The 21,883-nt window shown below is 45.4% G+C and overlaps 1 long non-coding RNA gene across 1 annotated transcript; it reads left to right on the forward strand.

Moving 5' to 3' along the window:
• Positions 1-6,375: 6,375 nt before the first annotated feature.
• LOC144120258 (uncharacterized) lies at positions 6,376-7,950 on the forward strand. Its single transcript, XR_013312434.1, has 3 exons — positions 6,376-6,464; positions 7,227-7,320; positions 7,854-7,950. It is a non-coding gene; the product is annotated as an uncharacterized LOC144120258 (long non-coding RNA).
• Positions 7,951-21,883: the final 13,933 nt, after the last annotated feature.

Here is a 21,883-nt window from a genome sequence, read left to right on the forward strand (position 1 = left end):
AATGCTCTGCGCTGTCATTTGCTTTAGCGATATGCAAAGTGACTACAGCCGCGACCTCTTCCTTCTTTCGCCCAGATTGCAACCCTAATTCTGCTTTCCAAATCTAAATGTGCAATCCAAATCGAGCACCCTCGACGAAACCCTATCTGAGAAGCACTGAAGGCTTATATTGCAAGAACGTGATCTGTAAGACGGCTGTGAACAACGCGTTCAATGAGTATAACTAGATTAGACAAGAGGAAAATCAGCCGAATGTCTTCAATTACAACACCCATCTTTGATCATTAAGGACTAAGATTATTTTCGCAATTTTTCATTTAGGAGGGAGCCAACCTTTCTCCAGGAACACATTAACATATGCAATACATCCGAGGTAAATCCTTCCACAAGAGACTTCACCATACCGATAGAGACCCCATACAGGAGCTGCAGGTTTGAGGCCAGTTACAATGAAAAAATATTTCAGAGGGTGCAACCGCAGTGAAGTCTGCGCGCGGAGGGAGTAAGATGAATGGAACCACCAACCGCGCTTGAAAGCGCACAGCAAGGCCTTGCGCTATATGGTCATGTTGTTTTTTTGCATCCTGGGGTGGTAACACAACTGACTGTGTAACATGAGAAGACGGTGTATTATGGTTGCGTTCCATGAATCGGTACAAAGCTTTGCGGTTATTTGGGCTTGATAGATAACTTCATATTCGTATTGCACTCCTCCTTCGCCTTATTAATGGTCCTTGAAATGAAGCCGCAAAAAATTTGTAATTTATCCAATTGTGCGGGCAATGGTTAGGAGAGGAGCTTTTCCAGGCAGCTTTTATAAGTTGATATGCTCTCTCACACTTATCATTCCACCACAGGGAGGGCTGTTTGTTTTTGACCGTAGATTGCACCATGAACACGGAACGCTCAGAGGCCCCAAACACAGATAAGAGTACTTGGTAAGCGCGATCCAAATTATCAGATGATGCAATGGAGGAGAAATAGAGTTCCACAAGTTTTTTTTTTAGTTCGTGGTTTACAAATTTTTGTAGAGAAGCAGTCGCCCTGAGGGGAGGAGCTGCTATGGTGAAAGTGATCGGAAAGGGATCACTGAAAGTGCCACAATCCACTGTAAACCATGAAAAAGCCTGCACCCTGTTCACTGCCAAAATTAAGTTAATGACTGAACGCATGAAAGTATTTCCTGGACTGTTACAGCAACGCACGTTCCTTGCCGACATCCATGGCCCAGGAAGCTGCCCACATGCGCCAGTGTGGAAACCACAAATTACGTGATGAGAATTGAGATCACCAGCAATCACCACTCTATTGTAAGACCGCAAATGAACCGTTAATAATTTGTGCTGGGGACATCTGAATGAAAGTGAACATTAGCAACAGTAAGGGGAGCACACTGTGGAATTGCTATGTCAACAGCCAATAATTCGCAGTCCGGTCTTTGAATTTGGTGTGAAAAATGCGCCCGATGAAAAATTAATGTTAACAAGCCACCACCCCGGACGCACTTCGATGGGCTCGTAATGCCTGGAAATTTTTTAGGGAGAATTACCTAATAGGAGTAAGCCAAGTTTTCTGAAGTAAAATTATGTTTGGGTCGAATTGTGTGACAAGGTTCTGTAACTCGTGAAATGAAGATGCGACTGAATGGCAATTCCACTGTAGTACTTTTAAATCCGCCATTGTTACTGTAAAAGCAGAGAGGCTGTGATAGCCTCCTTTAACACATGAGTTTTATGTGGATTACTGGGGGAACCTTTCTTTCTTTTGTTGCTTGGGAGGCCAGACTTCGATGGAGAGGAAGAAGCTCGACGCTTCTGGGAAGGATTCGCCATCTCGACGTCCGTAGTGCAAACGGTAGAAAGGCCGGTATCCCCAGCACCATGAACAGGCACAGACGAGGAGGCAGAAAGAATAAGAGCCAGGAGACAGAAACCACAGATGCTATGGGATGGACTAGTTGAAGAGACGGGAAGGTTGACAGCTGAACGAGCAACCAGACTTGAAATGACCTTGGATAGAGCTTCAATGAAGGTAGTCAACATGCGGTCCACAACACCTGCAAGCGCCTTCTCGACAGCTGACACCACAGACTTTTTCAGCAACGCTTCTGCCTTAGACCCAGATAACCTAGCAAGACCCACATAAGATTGCCTCTTCCGGTTTAATTGTGCATAAGCAGCAGCTCTAGAGCACCTTCCATGCTGAATGACGTCCAGAACGTTCTGCTCATCTGATCGTTTGGGACAGCCAGCATCAACAGGTGGATGAACGCCGCCACAGAGACTGCAAACGGGACCCTCAGATGTGCAGAGGTCTGCGGGATGATTCTACCCGCATAGTCGGCAACGCGTCGAGGATTTGCAAGCTTGGCTGCTATATCCAAAGCGCTGGCAATTCTTGCATTGCAAAAGACGAGTATTTAGCGGGTCGACTCATTACACCCCGATCAAAACACACGACAGAATTTTTTGTCGCGCATCTGTCGCGCGACACAATTCTGTGACGCAAGACAAGCTGTGTTGTCGTGCCTTGTGTCGTGCGACAAGCTTCGTGTCGTGGGTTCTTTCGCGCGACAAAGTTGTTTGTAGTAGGTTCTGCCGCACGACAGACATCTTTACTGCATTTTGTCGTGCGAAGAAGGTCCCTGTCGCAGCATTTGTCGCGCGACAGGGTTCTGTCGCAGGTACTGTCGCGCGACAGTGGGAGTCGTGCCGCGCGACAGAGATTGCGTGCCTCAGCAAAGTTGCCTGTCGTGGGTTCAGTCGCGCGACAGACTTCTAGCGCGCCTCTATTCACGCCACAAAAGTACCTGTAGTGCGGCCTGTCGCGCGACACAACAGCTTGTCGTGGGATATGCCGCGGGACAGATACCTGTCGTAGGATGAGTCACGCGACAGATACCTGTCGTGGATTGTGCCGCGCGATAGATACCTGTCGTGGGATGTGTCATACGACAGATTCCTGGTGAGGGTAATAATTTTACTGCAGAATTCTAGAAATACTGTCGTGCGATCGTGTGACAGCGATAGGATCAAATTGACCAAAGATGCTTCAAAGCGCGTTCACTGTGGCGAGTCGCGAAGAGGATGCGAGGTGCTCTGGTCTGTTGGTGACGGGCACCGAGCGAAATGAAGTGCTCATTCACATTGGCGAATCGAGTTTTCAACTCACTTCCCGCGACCTGGCTCTCTCACCGAACGAGAATTGGCTTAGAGGAGAGGCACTGCTCGAGCACTCACCTAATTCCCTTCTGTTCCCACATGACAATGTGACGAAAGTAGTGCATGCTCAAGAGTATAATGCGGCTTTGAAAGCCCAAAAAGCTGTATGCACAAGCGGCGAAGCCATCGGTGTCTGCGTATCCGCACGCTCTTGCGGTGGCGGCATGTAGCTGCAGCCACGACAGCGCCTGCACACCAATCGGTGTGCGCAAGTCGAATGGCGCTACTGAAAGTCAGTGTCCTCTTGGCTTCTGTGACATGTTAAAGCCATGTAACATAATGTACCGCTACTACTGTATGCGCAGAAAAACCAAGGACACTTCTATGCGTCGCGGAAAAGAATGTCGTTAATCGTCAATCAGGGAAAATTACTCGCCATAACCATCCGGCTACACAAAGGCAGCATGTGTGTACATGCACGCAGTTCTCTGTATAAATGTTCAAAGCAACCCCGATATCATTTTTCCGCGCGTTTCAGTTTTAAGAGCGTCAGCTCTTACTACTTACGTTTGTCAAGGACACGTCTATCAGCAGGGAAGGTCAAATTGGCCAAGACAGTTACCACACTATATCACATAGCAACAGCGGGCGCGTAGAGCCTCAGTTGTCACAGATACCTTCGATCCGTTTTACATATGCCAGTATAGCGGCTATCAAAGTGGAACCCTGGGGACCCCCATTTGCATCAAATTTGGGGGCCGTCCGTTTGACGCATAACGATCGAAGTGGTGTCATTTGACTTGTCATGTTCCTGAGGATAAAATAAATATTTAGATGAAGCCCAAAATATGTGTGGGATTCGCACCGACGACCTTTTCGCCCCCAAACCGTGCATTCCGGGGACTTCCAGACAGCCATAAGGCCTAATCGTTTGTCGCAGAGAGTTCCAGATGCAGTCAAACAATTCATCTTGTTGTAAGGCACACGTTTATAAAATTCGTTAACTGATATATAAGGAGGAAACATACCGGATATAGCGAAGATGGCTGTAAATCGCAATAGTAGTGCAAAATCTTTGAAGTAGATGACGCTGCTTGTATCTTAGAACGAATGCTTCCGAAACGAAATGCCCTCAGATGTTTGTATTTTGTCTTCTCCACGTTTGCTGAGCACCCCGATCTAGCACCCCGTTCTAAACACTTGAAGCTCTCGTAGCTAACGCTCTTAAGTCCAACGCTGATGCAGTGTTGGCGGAGAATTTTTTTTAGCGGCAGTGACGTGGTGCTTATCATAAAATAGCAAAAAATACTTTACGATGTCGTTCATTGCCTTCACTGAAAATTTCATGACGGTGACACGAAAATGTCGCTAAATATAGACAGCAGCGTATGCAGCCGAAGGTGAAATGCGGCGGCCGGCGAGTTTGAACCGATTTGATTCTCGGTCGAAATGAGAATAAAGTCTCGGGACTGACATCAACCGCGCGCATTAAAGAGTTTCGCCTGCTTTGACACAGTCTAGCTCCTGTGCACCCGCGCTCGGTCCTCTAAACTGCTCTGGTCCCAGTGTGACTGTGTGCTATGACAATCTGAGCGAAACGGAGGATGTCTGGGGCTTTTGGTGTGCACCACGGTTATACAGTTGAGCGACATGATAACGTACGGGCGCGGCATGCCAGCCTGAATACCGGCCGCCAGCGTCAGAAAAATGCGACAGTAATGTTTGTTCAAGTCCATACTAAGCCGTCGGATGGAGTATCGTTGGCCAATATCGAGTCGTTGGTAGAAGCGATAACAGGAATACAAACAAATGTCTCCCCACGGCGCCTTTAATTGCTGCTGCTCAATCGCGGCTCCCATGGCCTCAGCTGGCTCCGCTCCTGAAGGTGTCGCGGAAACCGAGCATATCTTTGTTTTACTATGAGACGAGGTTCACAGTAAAACGATGACGAGAGCAGCACCTCAGCGCTAGCCAGTTTCGAAGTGCACTCAGCTGCTGCATCGATGCGAAACCGGCTAGGCTTAGCGACGACTAGGGCAGCCAGGGGGTAGCGCGTAGTTCATTGCCCGGCGCGCCCGCGGACGGCGTCGTTCCCGAAAGCTCGCCTCGCCCACTCCCGCTGGCTCACTGATTGGCTCAACAGCTTGCGACCTTCACTCGGAAGGCTGGAAAATCGAGAAGCGAGCGACTGGCGCTGCGACTGAGCGATACTTTATCCCCACGCTTGCAATACTGGTGAACAACCTTTAACGCACATATGCTTGGGTTATCGGCTGCTTTGCGGCGAGTCTTAGTTAAGATCGTCCGCGACGCCATCGTCACCGTCCGTGACTCACAGGCTGAGAACTTCATTTCCAGTACGTGCCGAAACAACTCGTATTTTTCGTAACGATACGAGCTCGAAAACACGCCTGCTTCGATGCGCTAGTGGGCTCTTGCTTGTTAAACTACCCGCGATCAGAATGAGGCGAGTGCTAGCCACTGTTGCATATTAGCTAAAGTGAGACGGAAGTATCGACGTAGTTTCGTAACGCAGTTCATATCAAAGCACTCCGCTTGTACTGGTCACCGATTAAGCTGTTAAGTTTAATGATCTCCGGTGACCGTGCCAGTGTCGCGCAAATTAATGCATTGCAGCTACTCTCCATCGTGCCAATTGCGTTCAACTTATCCACGATATTCGCCAGCTTGAGATACGGCGCTTTTCTTCGCTGTTTTGTCGCAACTTAGTGATTTTATCTGGCATCAAACGAAATTGTATTCTGTCAACACCGTCGTCTGCTCCGTCTTCTGCTCCGTCGTCTGCTAGGGCATCCGGGTCACTTCAGGGGATCACAGGATCGCAACTTCCACAAACGACATGCCAGAAAAAGTAACTGAAAGCGCTTTAGTATTCTTAAATAATCTAAAAGTAATTTAAAATAAATGCAGTGTCTTTGTTGTGAAGATAATATAAGTATTCATGGTTTAAAAAACAAATTTTTTGTCGGTTGTAATTTTTCACCGACACGAAAGCGCAGCCGTCGGCGCCATTGCAGCGCAACCGGCACGTCGTGTTTTTTTGTATTATTTGCCTCTTTGAGGCATTGCTTGAGTACTTGTACGGCGGACACGTGTGAAGAACTCATTCAATAGGAAGGTGAGCAGGAGTGTGCTTTGGCAGCCAACGACCAGAATTACAGCCTGTCAACATTGGCGAGTTTTAACGGGTAAGCCATGAAGCGTGCTGCGACGTCTTTTCATCTGTTAGGGGAACGAAGACTCCTGCGCCATTTTACTAAGCCTGGATGAATCGCATGGCCGGTGAGTCCCGCTCTGCGTTTCTTTGCTAATGATCTGTATTAACACGCGCTATTTGTATGCGGCTATATAGGGATGTGAGTGGAGGCAGTCCGCCTGCGGTTGCCGCAGCTATAATGCGGAGCCAAAAAAGCAGGGCCTATATCCTGCATGACAAGTGTTGTTCTCATTGTCTTTATGTGCATTTATTACTCGCGTGCCGTGGTAAATAAAAATGGCACCAGATATCACAACAGAGTTACGCTTTCGCTTGCTAGCGCTTCGACACTCGGTGCAAAAGCATGGATTTGCACTGCGTAGAAGACGATGATCGAGAAGTGCCGCGCGGCGGAGCGCTCGCGCTAGGCCAGCTGCGATCAGACACCGCACTATTTTGCACAGGGTTAGTACTCATCGGATTAGTGCTTGTGCCTTAATATGCGTCATACTAAATTATGAGACAGTGATCGCATGCGAAAGGCTAGTTCATATTCATGGCCTTGTCATTTGTAAACTTGTCTGTGCTTCCCAAGTGGAAGAGGATTTGAGGCAGTGTTATGTCAAAGTTAGATCAATCTTGCGTCTCCTGAGCTGTAAACGTTGATGCTTCCTCTCCTTCTGAGCACGGCGAGCTGTCGGAGATGCAACTGCACAATTATTTAGGATTTCTACCTTTTTGCTATATCCCTCGCTTTTGTGGCCCGCATTCAAGTCGTTCGCCATTGTCGATGGTTTTTTTGTTACTTATTTTCGCTTTGTTATTTATTCTTGGTTGCGCGCCATCAGCTGTGGTGCCGGCGATTCTCCGAGCTCGGAACTCTTCCCAGGCACGGGATCCTACCCACAGACCTCCCTTCGCCGCACTCACGAGTGTTCTTTGGTATTTTTTTCTTTCTCTTGCCTTTACTTGCATTGCCAGTTGACAAATTTGTGCAGCTTTTAATTGTATGAGGATTTGTTAAATGCGCTAGCAATTTTTCTATTATGCCAAGCTGTGCTGTGAGATATCAAGCTTCTTGCTAGTGAAGCATGCTTTTTTCCATTCTGTCTTCTCATTTAACCAAGGCAGACTGGTTGCAACTTTCAATTTAATACCTAGACATTGGTGCAAGGCACCATGATAGGAATTAATGATAACCTGCACATCCTATATTCAAATTGGTGTGCGGTATTTCAGCCAGCTCATCTTTCAGTGTGGTTATAACAGTCATTGTGACTCTTCTCAAAGAATGTATATGGGTGCATTACATAAAATCTGTTCATTTGTTTTGTCATGGGCTAGCTCATTGGTTTTTTATTTACTTATATTACGTCTAAGTTTAGTTTTTAAAGCAGTAGACGATTTCCTCTCTTGTCAATCATGACATGGCTACAGCCACTGACAGCTGTTGCTCTGGATGAATTTATTTGCAGTTGCCAGCGGCCAGCATCTATTGGGCCATGCGTGCTTCCTGCCTTCGGCTGTGTCATCCCTCCTGATCCGTTCACGGTAGTTATTCTTTTTCAGTGATGCATATCTTAGCTGCCTATTTAGAAAAATATTTTCTATATAGGCTTGCAGCTAGGTTTAGAAATGCATGAAACCCTACATGCACTTCACAGCTGTACCTCAGCTTATAATTACCGGAACTGTAGACTTGTACAAAATATAGTCGCTGATGTAGCTCTTGACGCAGCTGCTGTTAACATAAACGTGCTTTGACATTGCACACCTGTTGCCTGGTATGCATATGTGTCCTCGAAAAGGACCTATATGTTCATTTATCCCTTTAAAAACATTGTGCTCTACAATGATGGTTTACCAGTATTTCTGACACAGAGACCAAATTGTCGGCCAGTAATGTAACATTGCACGATGACACCAATCCTTGTATGGTATAGCATCCTTGCAATGCACTGGGCAAGCTGCTGTCAGCACAGATTTATTGCTGGTTTATTGCCATGGCATATGGTTATACTGCACAGTTTGTACCCCTACCTTCTTAGAGGTGTATACTTGAAAAATTTAAAATTAGTTGAAGGAAAATTCAAGGAAATGTAACAGTAACTGTCTCACATTTTGGTGGACACTTGAACCGTGATATAAGGGAGGGATATAGAAGGGAAGTAATGAAGAGCTGATGCCCATGTTAGATGCCCCTCTTTAGTTAAACATACCTCGCAATTAACACATTTGGTGCAAAACAAACATGGGACTTGCACGCTCACAAGCACCCTCATGTCAGTAAAACAAAGTGCCAATGTTGCCGTACTTTAGAGCTTTGCTCCTAAAAGCGCAGCTGACTGCTGCTCAAAGTTGAGAGCAAAAATATGTCTACTTTTCCTCATGTGCAGTCTGCGGTGCTGGTGCCATTTGCAATGGTGATTGACATTGAGTTGCATGATGCTCAGTCTGTTCCTGGAGTTAGTGATTTTGTCTGTCGTGTGAATGTGCTGTTAAAATTAGTGCAGAACAATGGTTCTCTAGTTCATTTTAGGTAACTGTGTCCTGTGCCACATGCTACCACCCTTTTTCCTCAAATTTCCTAATCTCATTTAGCCACCTGATTGCCACCCATCCATGCATTCACCTACTCTTGGAATCCTCCCAGTGTTTTAGTGTGGTATTGCTTATATCTTCTCTGCATTACACATGCACTGCACTTCCTCTTTTTTGATTTAGTCAAAATATCTCTGTTCCTGTTTCTTGCATAAGCATAAGAGGCGACTCAAGTGCCCCATCTGGGCTTGTGATGCAATGTGTAGGGTGCTTCGTTTTTGGGTAAAACCTGGTTTCTTCCTACTGTTGCACCAAAAAAGATTCTTAAAGATCAGGTTCAACCCAATTTCTGTGCAAATGTGCCTGTGAGGAAGTGTGGTTTAAAGGTGCACAAAGGCGAAGAACTGCTGGAGTGTAGTGGATGTCACATAATTCTTCTGACAGATTTTTAAAACAATTCTGGTTATTTTATTTCTCTTTTAATGTTTATTGTTTGTCGGTTGCTTATAATTATTGGATAAACTGAAAACTACATGTACTGAATGGTATTTCATTCCAATAATTATACCCATTATTATGAAGCTGTGTTGGAAGGTAGGTGTGCATTTAGTATGAGTGCTTTGAATTTCAGTGATTGTTTCTGCAATGCAAAGTGCAGGACAGGTCTCTGCTGTGCGAGTTTTTTGCAATGGAGTGAAAGTAGCTGGAGAAGCATTTGCTACTGTGTCACCCAGCCAAAAGTTCTCCCACAGACCACTGAGCTTCTGAATACCTATGGCTTAAAGCTCGAAGCTCTGGTTGCCCTTTCCGAGGTTTTCTGCATTAACGAGTGCAAGCCCAAGGGCTCAGAGCTAACAAGCATTTGAAACCATAGAGCTATACACAGTAGTGCTGGGGCCGTGCAGCAAGTCAGTGTGAACTAGGTCGCGATAAACATGGTTTACTGTAGAAAGCTAGTGTGAAAAAATAGTTGCGCTCACAGAAACCGCTGTTTCTTTCTTAGTCGGTCATTGAAACAAAGCAATGCATGTAAAATTTTATATCTCACTGATCCCTCAATTTTTTTCCATCTAAAGACCAAGAGTTGCATGGAAGTTGTGCAAGCCACCAAGTTGCGTGTAATTTTTGCCAGGGACCTGGAGCAGGCTGGGAAATTAGTGGATGGCCAGTGGTATTCACTCAGTAAGGCAAGCTTTTTCTGTAAGTACAGTTTTTGGCATGGCATTGCTTAGGAACGCATGCACTAATCTGACTACTCTATGCCCGCCCATGCTTCAAGAATAATGAAGTACATGAAAAAAAATGATTTCCGAAAAAAAATTTCCGCTTCTGTTATGTTTTTTCAGAAAAGTATTTGCCATTTAAAGGGCTGTGAAAACCTTAAAAATTATTATGTGCTTGTTGTGGCTTTTTTTTCAAATTTCTTCCACGTCTATGTCGGCCTGACCTTGTAGCTTGTCTGCATGAGATTGGCTGCTACCTACAGTTTGCTTTTTTGTTGCTCCTTTATTGCCTGTCACAATCTTTACTTTGCGTGGCAGTGTCATGCAGTTTGGGAAGTAATCTGATCTTATTTCTGCATTGGCCTGTAGTGCAGGCTTTTGCATGTGGGGCAGGTTTATGGTGTCCTTTTGTTTGCTGTAACTGCAGTTTGGCCATGAGGGTTAGAGGCTTAGTCCTTTTTTTATTTTGATGCAGTGTCATATACTTCATGCATAAATTAATGAAGTAAGCACTATTTTTTGTAATAAATGAACATTCATTATAGCTGTGGCCATTATAAGTGCACTTGACTCTAAAATGGCTTTCTTTCGGCATTCAGTATTACATCTTAAAACCAGCCGGAAGACACAAAACAGGAGAAGAGATGAGCACAAGTTGAGGCTGGTCTAACAACTGAAATTTTATTGAAGGAAAGTGGCAAAAGAAGACCTGCAAAGAGATTCAAGCACGCAAGACCCCAAAGCAGTGAGAGGGCAAAAAATAACCGAAAGGCACTGACGTACTAGTAAACCATCTAAAAAATTAATTCCTTACAGTGAAGGTTCATCGACGGTTTAGCCAGGCACTTGTTTTTAGCCTTACTGATGTAGTAAGCCTCAACTATATCAGGACAGATTTATCACTTCCCTAAACCACTGATGTGCCGCAGAAATCAGGCGTGCAAAGAGAAAGGTCGTCCTACGATTGCATTCACGAGATTGAACGTGCAGTGTCAGGTGAAAATTCGCCTTCCTCTCTATACAGTGAAAGTGCTCTCAGTCAGGCGCAAATTCAGATATCTGCTTGTCTGCCCATAGTAGTTTCAGCTACGAGGCAGTGGAATGCAAAAAACCGGTTTACTTTTGCAAGTGGTGAACATTTTTATCTGCCACTGTGCATAGCGGACGATTACCCGTAGTTGTATCAAGCCTAGTTTGAACGAAGAAGCAAAGGGCTCCTACCTTACTTTTAGCGGTCAAGACAACAGCAACATCATACTTTGGTGCAACTTTCTTGGAATGGTGCGAAATGGCGTGGAGGTAAGGTATAGAGCCCGTCTTTTTGTGCTGCTGAACTACGTCAGCATCATGTGAACCGTGTTCCGTTCCCTCGAGAGAGTAAAAACGCACTCTGACAAGTGCGCAAGATGGGCAAGTGGGAACCCAGGTGCCATTGGCTTGGAAACCTGCTCCGAGAATGCATTCTAAACACTGTGATGGCATGACTTCCATAAAGCAGTCGTGATGCATGTGATTGCCAACCTGTCCTTCAACAGCCTCGAGTGGTTCAACTCGTAGCTAAGAGGCTTCCTGATCTTGGGCTTTGGCACCAACACATGTGGTCGTCCGCAAAGCGCAGGTCTAAGTCAAGAAGCTACAAACGGTTATGCTTAGTGAAATTCAGACCTAAAAGATAGGCTTTGACCACATGCCTAAAGATTTCTAAAACGTCTTGTGCCAACTTATCTGAGCCCTCCTTGTGCAAACAAATTAGGTAGCTATCAACATAACAAAATGCTACTATGCCGAGGCCTTCCAAACAGGGCTTTGATGCGGTATCGACTCTGGACAGAAGAATGTCGCGGAGGAACAGTGCAACCTGGGACCCTCTGCATATGCGTGATTTCTGATGTAAATACTGCCTTGCCAACTCACAAAAGTGGAGTTCTGTGGAGTTCTAGTTTCTTGTGGACAGCAACCTGGGCAGGTGCTCTGCAGTGAGCATCGACATGGAGGGCCTGCACTATTCATTGTCACATGATAGACCTCTGAGGTATGTGCAAACTGCATCAGGGTGAACAATGAACATGCTTTTACAGATGATTGCGTGATTTCGGTTGCTGGCTTCTTGGGGCTGTTGTCCTTCTACTGCAAATCCGCATTTGTCAGTTGGCAGGGCGGTATTTACACGCAGGTCGTACCTTTGCTCAGCAACATTTTTTTGTCTAAAGTCAATAAGGCATTAAAGCCCTGTTTGGAAGATCTTGGCATAGTAGCATTTCGTTATGTTCATGACTGTAATTTTTCTGGACATAGAAGGCTCAGATAAGTTGCCACAAGATGTTTTAGGAGTCTTTAAGGCATGCGGTCAAGGCCTGTCTTTTACATCAGAATTGTCTAAGCAGAACCGTTAGCAGTTTCTTGATGCAGACTTGCGCTTTGTGGACGAATAAGTTTGTCAGGGCTACAGCTAAAGATCGGGGAAGGCTCTTTTTAGGTACGAGTCGGACCACTCGTTATTGAGAAAGGATGGTGAAGAGGTGTATTTGTCGCTGGTTAAGGTCAGTAAAGATGGAAACACTTGATGGGTGTGCAATCGTGTGCATGACATCAGCTTTAGATAAGTCATGCCATCACTGCTGAGGACGCATTCTTGTAGCAGGTTTCCAAGCAGCTGGGTTCCCACTTGCCCATCTTAACAACCTCTCATAGTATGCTTTCACTCGCTCGAGGGTAAGGAGCACATACTCCGATGATGCTGATACACCTTACCTCCACAGTATTTCACAGTCTCAAGAAAGTCGCGGGAAAGCGTAATGCTGCTGCTGTCTTAACAGCGAAGTGCAAGACAGGAGGCCTTTGCGCCGCCATTAAAAAGGCTTGATAAAACTGGGTACTTGTCCACAATGGACAGTGTCACAAAAAAAGGTTCACCACTTGCAAAAGTAATGGAGTTTATTGCGTTCCACTGCCTTATGGCTGCAACTAATATGGGCAGACAGTCAGATATTTGAATTTGCACTTGACTGAGCACTTTCACTCTAAAGGGGGCAGGCAAATTCTAATCTGGCACTGTATGCTCAATCTTGTGAATGCAAATCTGAGGATGACATGTCTCTTTGCACGCCTAATTTCCACGACACATCAGTGGTTTATGGAAGGGATAAATCTGTCGGTAGATAGTTGAGGCTTACTACATCGGTAAGGCTAAGGACACGTGTGGCTAAGCCATCGGAAAACATTCACCGTAAGGAATTTGCTTTTTTAGATGATTCATTAGTATGCCAGTGACCTTTGATTGCACTTCGCCCTTTCACTGCTTTGGGTTATTGTGCGCTTGTATCTCTTCGCGGGTCTCCTTTTGCGGCTTTCCTTCAATGATGCCGCCGCAGTGGCTCAGTGGTTATGGCGCTCGGCTGCTGTCCCAAAAGACGCAAGTTCGATCCTGGCCGCACCAGTCAAATTTCAATGGAGGCGAAATTTTAGAGGCCAGTCTACTGTGCGTTGTCAGTGCAAGCTAATGAACCCCAGGTGGTCGAAATTTCTGGAGCCCTCCACTACGGCGTCCCTCATAGCCCGAGTCGCTTTGGGACGTTAAACCCTCACAAATCAAATATTCTAAATCTTCAATTAAATTTTTGTTAGTCCCGCCTCTTGAGCTGATGTCTTCTTGTGTGTTCTGGCTGGTTTTAAGGTGAGTCAGTACCAACTCGGCCAGTCATAAGCCTTGTTCATTATTACAACATTTTGAATAAAGTGAGAAGTTTACTAGGCTATGTTGCCAGGGATCGTGTCCGCAGCAGTTGTGGGCAACTCAGAAGAGATAGTGTCATACAATTGGTTGTGTAATTGGCAGAGGATGATGTGAGGATGCTGCTCGAAAAGAAAATTTCATAATCGGATAATTATTTACAGCCAAAAATGTCCAAAAAGTGGCTGGGCCAGAGAAAAAGTGCCGCGAAATTTGAAAACGCTGAAAGTAAGTGGAGCTACAGCGTAGTGCCAAGTTTGAAAAACTAGAAGTATGGACAAAGCCAAAGCTTGGCGCCAAGTTTGAAAACTCGAAATGAACAATCACATGACCAGTGATAAGTGTCCTACACTTAACCAGGAGATAGGCAAAAGAATGATAAATAAGAGGCAATTAGGTAATTATTGAGAAGCGAAAGGCAATGAACGCGTGATTAGACTGGGCGGGTATTCAGTGAGTGGGCAGGAACGATCCGTGGAGAGAATTTTGAAAACTCGAAATCGTTGCTGGGATGAAATGAGGGTAAAATAAGAGTTAATTGATAACCAATCAAGTCAACGAGAAAACAACCATGGCGCCAAATTTGAAAGGCGACCAGTGTCGAGGAAGCATCAACGCTTTCACATTTTTTTTTGCGCAGGTAGCAGCGGTGATCTCTATTTTTTGTTTTTTTCAGCTAAGACAAAAACCATTTTTCATGGCTCATGGGCGGTGTATCTAGGAACCTGCGGCCAGGAAAACGCTGGACAGCATGCATCAGCAAGCTCGAAAAAAAAGCACGAAACAGTAAATAAATATTGATCATTTTCATTTCAATTCTAGTGGTTTTGTGCACGAATTACTCTCGAATGCACAAAGCTTGTGTTAATTGACAGGCAACCATTAACAAGCTGTGCGTTTTTGTGCATAGCCTACTCCAGAACACAAATCCTGTGTTAATTGACAGGTGACAGTAACGACTGTTACACAGTGTACGAGCACTACACAAGACACACTACAAAAGACAAGGCAAACAACAGAAGACAAGACAGACTACAGAAGACAAGACAGACTACAGAAGACAAGACAGACTACAGAAGTCAAGACAGACTACAAAAGAGAGGACAAACTACAGAAGACAGACTATAAAAGACAAGACAGACTACAGAAGACAGGACAGACTACAGAAGACAAGACAGACTACACAAGACATGCCCAAAATACGACAAGACTACAGACTACAGAAATTTTCTGACTTAGAATCCTGTAGTGCGTTTTGACTGGGACTATGGGCCAAACCTTAAGCTCAGATTGGCAACAACATCCTGAAAATGTTGCTATCACAGACTCTGTCGTCACACGTGAGCCAGTAATCTCTGGTACATAAATAGACTAACACGCCAATACTGGCGTCTTGAAAGTCGTCAAGTAGTTCCTGAGGAGAGGCCGATGGGTCCACGCCGCGGATGATACCTTCTGAACATGCGAATTGCTCTGGAATAAAAGGCTTAACTGGAAATGATGCGAAGGATGTGCAGTGCAGCCACTCCGACAAGCACTGCACATCTGAGGAAGGGCGCAGAGTGCCCCTACTGCCGAAAGGGCGCAATTCAGAGGTCTCCAGGTGGCAGCTGGTAACAGCCTTCAGCTGATTCTGGATCATTTTAGAATTTTTCAATTTTAAGGCCCCGTCTCCAATGGGTACAAGCACCATTGGGATGTCACTGGCGCCATTCTGACTGAAAGAATCCAAGGGCAAAATTTGGGCCGGCAGGCTGGCGAACCAGGGAGCCGGACTCCGACCCGGGCAAGCTAGAGATATTGCATGAGCCCTAGTGGGACATTGAGTCTAAAAATCGGTACAGCAATAAAAAAACACCTGGTCAAAACCCCAACACATAGAACGGCCTCACCGTAGAAGGAAGAAGAGCAGCTCCAGGGGAGGCAACAAGATCAAAGACAGGAGCCGCACAAACATTTGTGCGGCTTGGGGTGAAGTCGAAATATTGGAGCATTTCCTACTCTCTTGCCGGAGGTTTGCACATCAGAGGGGAGCACACCTAGAAATTCCCATTACTAAGCTGGGATTCACTTTGTCGGTTCCCCTCATCCTCTCTCTCGGCGCGAGCGCCAGTGGTTTTGCATTGCATTAAGTTTGCGAATACCTCCACAATTAAATAACAGCTACCGGCAGATTTTCATTCTAGTTGTTTCCAAAATTCCCGCATTAAAGGAGTGTTTCGGTATTTTCATATATTTAATTCTCAGATATTCTCTCCCAATATTTTGTTTTTTTCTCTCTCTTTTTAATTACTGTGAAATTTCACCCAAATCACGATAATTAGCTTTGCACCAGTTTACAATATTATGTGGGGTCTCCTCACTGTACCTTGGCTAATCTCCTGTCGTGGGTATGTGCCATGTCACGAAAGCAACAATAACAACAAGAATGGAACAGCGGCAGGAACCGGCAGGCCACAGATCAGCAGAAGCAGCCAAGCAGCGTAGCACACTTCACGCTGCGGCGGCCTAGCCCCAAATTTCTCTTTCTCGTCCGGCGCCGCGTGCCATAACCTGCGAGCCGAGCGCGGCGCGAGGGGTGCTACAGATTCTTGAACACGTATATGACATTCGTCCAGAAGCAACAACCGCTTCCATAATTTGGAATAAGCACGGCAAGCGCCTCGCTTCTAAAGCTTGTTGAATGTTGTACGAATTAAGACCGAATTCTGAAACCGTTAAAATATCTCCTATATTTGACTAATATTCGGCCGATACTGGGAAAATGGCAGTGGCTTAGCTCGGCTATGCCAGGATATACGTAGCGAGAGGTACGTTTCCTTGGCTGACCTTGTTGTGGTCACTGTATGTTAAGCAAAAACAGACATTGAGCTCCATCTCAGCGGCTATGCGCCGTCTATTACGCACGGCAGTCTGGCATCTCCGTTTGATAAGCTGTTCGTCTCTCTGTTGGGGCGTGTCCGCTGCTCTCTTCGCATTCTTACGCTCATTCTCTCTTTGCTGAGTAGCCAAGTGCCAGGCGACAACCTCAGGATCGGAAGAGTTAATCTTCTCTTTCCTATACCGCCTTTTAGCAGCGGCTGGACTCCCATTCTCTGTATCCATATCAAACGTTGTGATACAGCCGCCAATTACATTTCGCCTTTTATACTCAATGCTTCGCATGCGACGCGCAGTTCTGGTGTTAGAGCGGCGTGCGGCGAGGCGGCGACAAAGCGCACGGCTCACCTGTGGGGTCTCTCTGGTTGCCATGGTATCGACGTATGCGCACAACTGTTCATCCGCGTGACGTCACGCACGGCTCAGAAGGTGGGGCGGGCGCGCGGCCGCGCCGACGACGAAGCGCACGCCGTACCTGCTGCTCAGTGGTTGCCATGGTAACGGTGTATACGCACAACTGTCTGCCCCGGCTCACGGAGAAATGCTCAACTGGTAGCCTATTGTAGCTCTAACTACAATATACTCGCTTTTTTGGGACCCATGAACTGGAACTTCAACACATATGATCGAAAGAGTAGAAAACTGAGCTACTAGGCTTTTATTTCGAAATAATTTTACTAGTATAGTTACTAACCTTAGCGCGGAAAGGGGGTTCTTATGTACACGCCGAAGGAAATTTCGCGTAGTTGTTATAAAGTGTTACCGGGGAAAACTAAAAAGGCACTTGTCTGGTTCCCAGCCTTTCATGAAGAGTAGACTCGATCAGGGATTGAATATAATCAAAATTGAATGCAGAACTACAAGTTACGAAAGAGCATTTTTCACTCACAGTGGTCGATTGGAAACGGCTGCTTGATCATGTTTTAGAGAGGTGGTCCGAAAAAATGTTCAAGGCACTCTTGTCAGATAGGCGAATGTGTACACTCGTCTTCCTTTAGTGCTTACGTGCCATGTCCTTGTGTTCTTGTCAATTTTTTATTTTTCTTTGTGGCATTGTAGATATCTCTATTGAGTTGCTTTGCTTTTGTTTTTTTGGTCAGAAAGCAAGCTAGACGCATTTATGGTATTTTAGGACAATATGCATACAGTGCAATCAAAATATAGTGGGCACTGATACTGTAAAGATGTGGAAAGAGTAAAGAGAAGTATGTTATCAATCCATTCGGCCGCCTTAAAAATAGTACAGATAAAAACTACGCACATCAAAAGCAGTTTTAGAGAGGTGACCAAAAATATTGTCTGCTTGGCACCATTGTGAACTTTCGCAGGCATTTTTTTTTACCTTTCTTAAGATCCGTTGGGTTCACCGACACCGCCTGAACAAGTTCTCTTTGTGCTGTGCTTCGCCATTTTTTCTTGGGTGCAGCCTAGCACCCTCTGCATAAAGCCACTTTTTTCAAGCAAGTGCAGATGCTTTGCAGACATAGTTCAGTGAAACTCAGCACTTCGTCGACTGCCAGTGACGATTTTGTTCATGAGCCAACTGCATCATTACAGCTGATTACAGACTTGCGCAACGCAAGTAAGTAAGGGCGACAGAGACGCATGGAAGTGGTCAGCCAGTGCATACATGCTTCACTGGGTCCCAAAATTGCAGAAACCTACCAGGCACGTGCTCTCTGCACTCATCTTTTGAAGGGGTGGCCACCGCGGTGGCTCAGTGGTTATGGCGCTCGGCTGCTCACCCGAAAGACGTGGGTTCGATCCCAGTCACGGCGGTCGAATTTCGATGGAGGAAAAATTCTAGAGGCCCGTGTATTGTGCCATCTCATTGCACGTTAAAGAACTCAAGGTGGTAGAAATTATCTGCAGCCTTCCCCTACGGAGTTGCTTTGGGACGTTAAGCCCCCCTAAACCATAAACCCTCTTTGGAAGGTCTCCCTTGGCCTCACATAAAAGAAACTGCAAATACTGTCAAACGTGTCAAGGTGGAAAACAGGCCTAAACTCAGAATCAAAATAATGGCTCGTAGCACCTTAACCGTACCATAGTAGGCGTTTGTTTAACTTTTCCCGGTTTTTGGCTATCACTACAATCAGTTCGTCGAATTCCTGTCTGTCGCTGTCAGTCCACCAGCTCCATAGCTGCCTCTATGAGCGTTAGAGGCTAAGCCTTTGTTAATATTTTTTTCTGCACATCACAGAAGAATAAGTGGCGTAGCGAACGACTGATGGCTGCAACACACGGCCGTGAACCTGAGGAAGAGGGCTTCTACAACTTTTGCACTTCGGCGTTTATTTCTTTTCAGTGGTATTCATGCTTTTGTGCGCTAGTTGTGGTGCTACATGAGTGCAACAATTTTTCTGCACAGTACGGAACAAGTTCACACAGTGCAGGCCGAATTGAAGAGATTATTATTAGGGCTATAGTAATCTAATTTTAGCTCCATGTGTTTTTTCAATTATACTCGTCCATTGTACATTACAATGGGTCATCGCATGGTGCTCGCCTACATCTGCTAAAGAATTTAAGAGCGTAGCACTTACTCATCACATTTCGAGATTTCGTGAGGTCTGCTACGACCTTGAGATCACAGCATCATCTGTGGCTCAATTAGAAAACAGCACATCTCGCAATTGCAACTTGTAGCGCCATCTACAAAAGCATTGTAGAAACAACCACCTGCCACCTGCCAATAATGACTCCAACTCCAATTACAAATTATCATAGGCTCTATTGCGAACAGCACTTTTTCAAACCGAATTGAATACAAATAGTCTAGCTTTGATACCGAATCGAATACAACTACTTAACTAAAATCGGGATGAAATCACAATAGAATAATAAAAGTCCTGAAGTGAATATTTATACAATTATTTGCGTCTTGTGTCAATATTCGTAAGAAAGAGAGAATATTCATGCCGAATAGCGAAAAGCCAGCGGGAGCACTAGAACTCATGGACTTAAAGCTGTATCAGTCAGAACACGCAACAGTGACCTGCACTATGTGGCGTCCAACACGAATTCAGTATGTTGACTATATGACTCTCATTACACAGGCCTCGAAAAATCAGTTTTTTCCACTGACAACGAAGGCAAATTAGCATCGTGTGCAGGTTGATGAGAGGGGCTGAGGTATGAGCCATGGGGAATATACATGCAGGGCATATATGCAAGTCTTCCCAAGCCTTACTAAACCCAGCCGCGTTGCCCAGTCTTTGAGGTCTCATGTCTCAGCGTCATGAACATCACCACACAAATGAACCGCACTACCTAGCTCAACGCACCGACTAATTACAGCAGCATGCTCTGCGTCTTCATACGGGGCCGTCTTTGAAACAGATGTTAATGAAAACTTTACCGTTCCTGACTCGAAATTTGTGTCTCTTAGTTGAAAAACATTTGTAAACTTGGGATCCCAATCGATAAATTTCTTATAATTTTATATACGACATAAATTATTTTAGACACAGAAAAAATGTATGAAGTGTTTAATGTGTAATGAATCTCTTCTGCAGCATTTCAAAGAAGGAAACAATCAGATTTATTCTATACTATGCTACATGCTAGTGGAAAATAAATCTCAGGTAGTGAAAATTGATGCAGAAAACTCCTCTATGGCATATCACAGTCCATGTGCACAATGGGACGTTAATTTGCGCATACCTTTCTGCCTGTTTTTTCAGTTCCATGTGTTCCGTACGCTGTCTCCGCAAGTACCCTTGCTACTCCCCTAAGGCCAATGCATTTTCCCCATCCTTATCCTTTCTAATTGGGCGCCACGGTGACTCAGTAGTTATGGCGCTCGGTTCGATCCCAGCCGCGGCGGTCGAATTTTGATGGAAGTGAAAATCTACAGGCCTGTTTACATTGTGATGTCAGTGCACGTTAAAGAATTCCAGGTGGTCAAAATTTCCCCAGCTCTTCACTGCGGTGTCCCTCATAGCTGAGTCGCTTTGGGGCGTTAAATCCACATAAACCATGAACTTTTCTTTCTCCTATGTTCTTTATGCTTCTTTTTCTCAGCCCTCACGTTTAACCAGCCACAACTAGCCCCTGTTGCTAGCGTGGGCCGCTGGCATGCTATGCGCCTTTTAAATTGGGGCGACGGCATCACACACCTTCAGTGCCGTCCTTTTGTGTTGTGAAGTGATACTCTAGCTTTTAGACGGGTATTTTCCTCCTCCATCGCTGAGATTCCATCTCCAGGCTTTCATTTCGTTCTGTTATTGAGCCACTCACGTAGCTGAAAAAAAAATTTGGTTGTAGACTGAATGTCCTCTCCTTTATGATGCGTTACGCTTCTTTTACAGCAGTAAATAATTGAGCACTCTACCATCTATTGTACACTTAAAAGCATTTTGCATTCCATAGAATGAATTCAATTAGCCAATCAGCAAAGTCGAAAGGACTAGCGCAATCAACTATGGGTACAGCGTGCACGCCCTACTGCTATAGATTTACGCCTGTTATTAAGATCATGTTCAGTATGTATGTTTTTTGATCTTTTGCAGAAAAAAATATACTAGATTTTAGATTTTAAACATGAAATGCTTCTCGCAGACGACACTGAATGTCAACCGCTACCACACGAAGACAAAAAACCATTTTGCAGAAAGAACCGGGAAAAAATGGAGCGATATTTGGAATTCAATGTTCTTTGCAAGTGACAGGCGAGCTTTGCCTCTCTCCATCGCGCTGCAATGTTACTTTGTTGAACTTACGCATGTAGTGCCAATTATCTGCGCACTCACGCGCTCTTAGGATGATAGACAATCCTTGATCGTCAGTTCCGCTGAAGATGGGTGGGTTCAGCTGGCGGAGCGCACCGGAGAAAAAATAGAAGGTGCCGGAGACCTGGCGCCTGGGCTCATGATGCCGAGGTCTGCAATCGAGGTCCGTAGCCATTGCTGCAGAGCTCCAGGATGGGCAGCCAGGATTGTATTGTGTTAACTCCCCCAAATGTGAGGGCACATTAGAAATACAAGCACTCGGCAAGGTCTTTGAAGTAAAAACTGAGACACTGACGTTTCGGCACCACTACGGGTGTCTTGGATACAATGCAACGAAAACTGGTGGGCATTTGCGTAGGTAGGAAACACATGCTGCACAGTGCATATGTATATCTCGG

This window comes from Amblyomma americanum, chromosome 2, assembly GCF_052857255.1.
Source record: "Amblyomma americanum isolate KBUSLIRL-KWMA chromosome 2, ASM5285725v1, whole genome shotgun sequence".
NCBI lineage: Eukaryota > Metazoa > Arthropoda > Arachnida > Ixodida > Ixodidae > Amblyomma > Amblyomma americanum.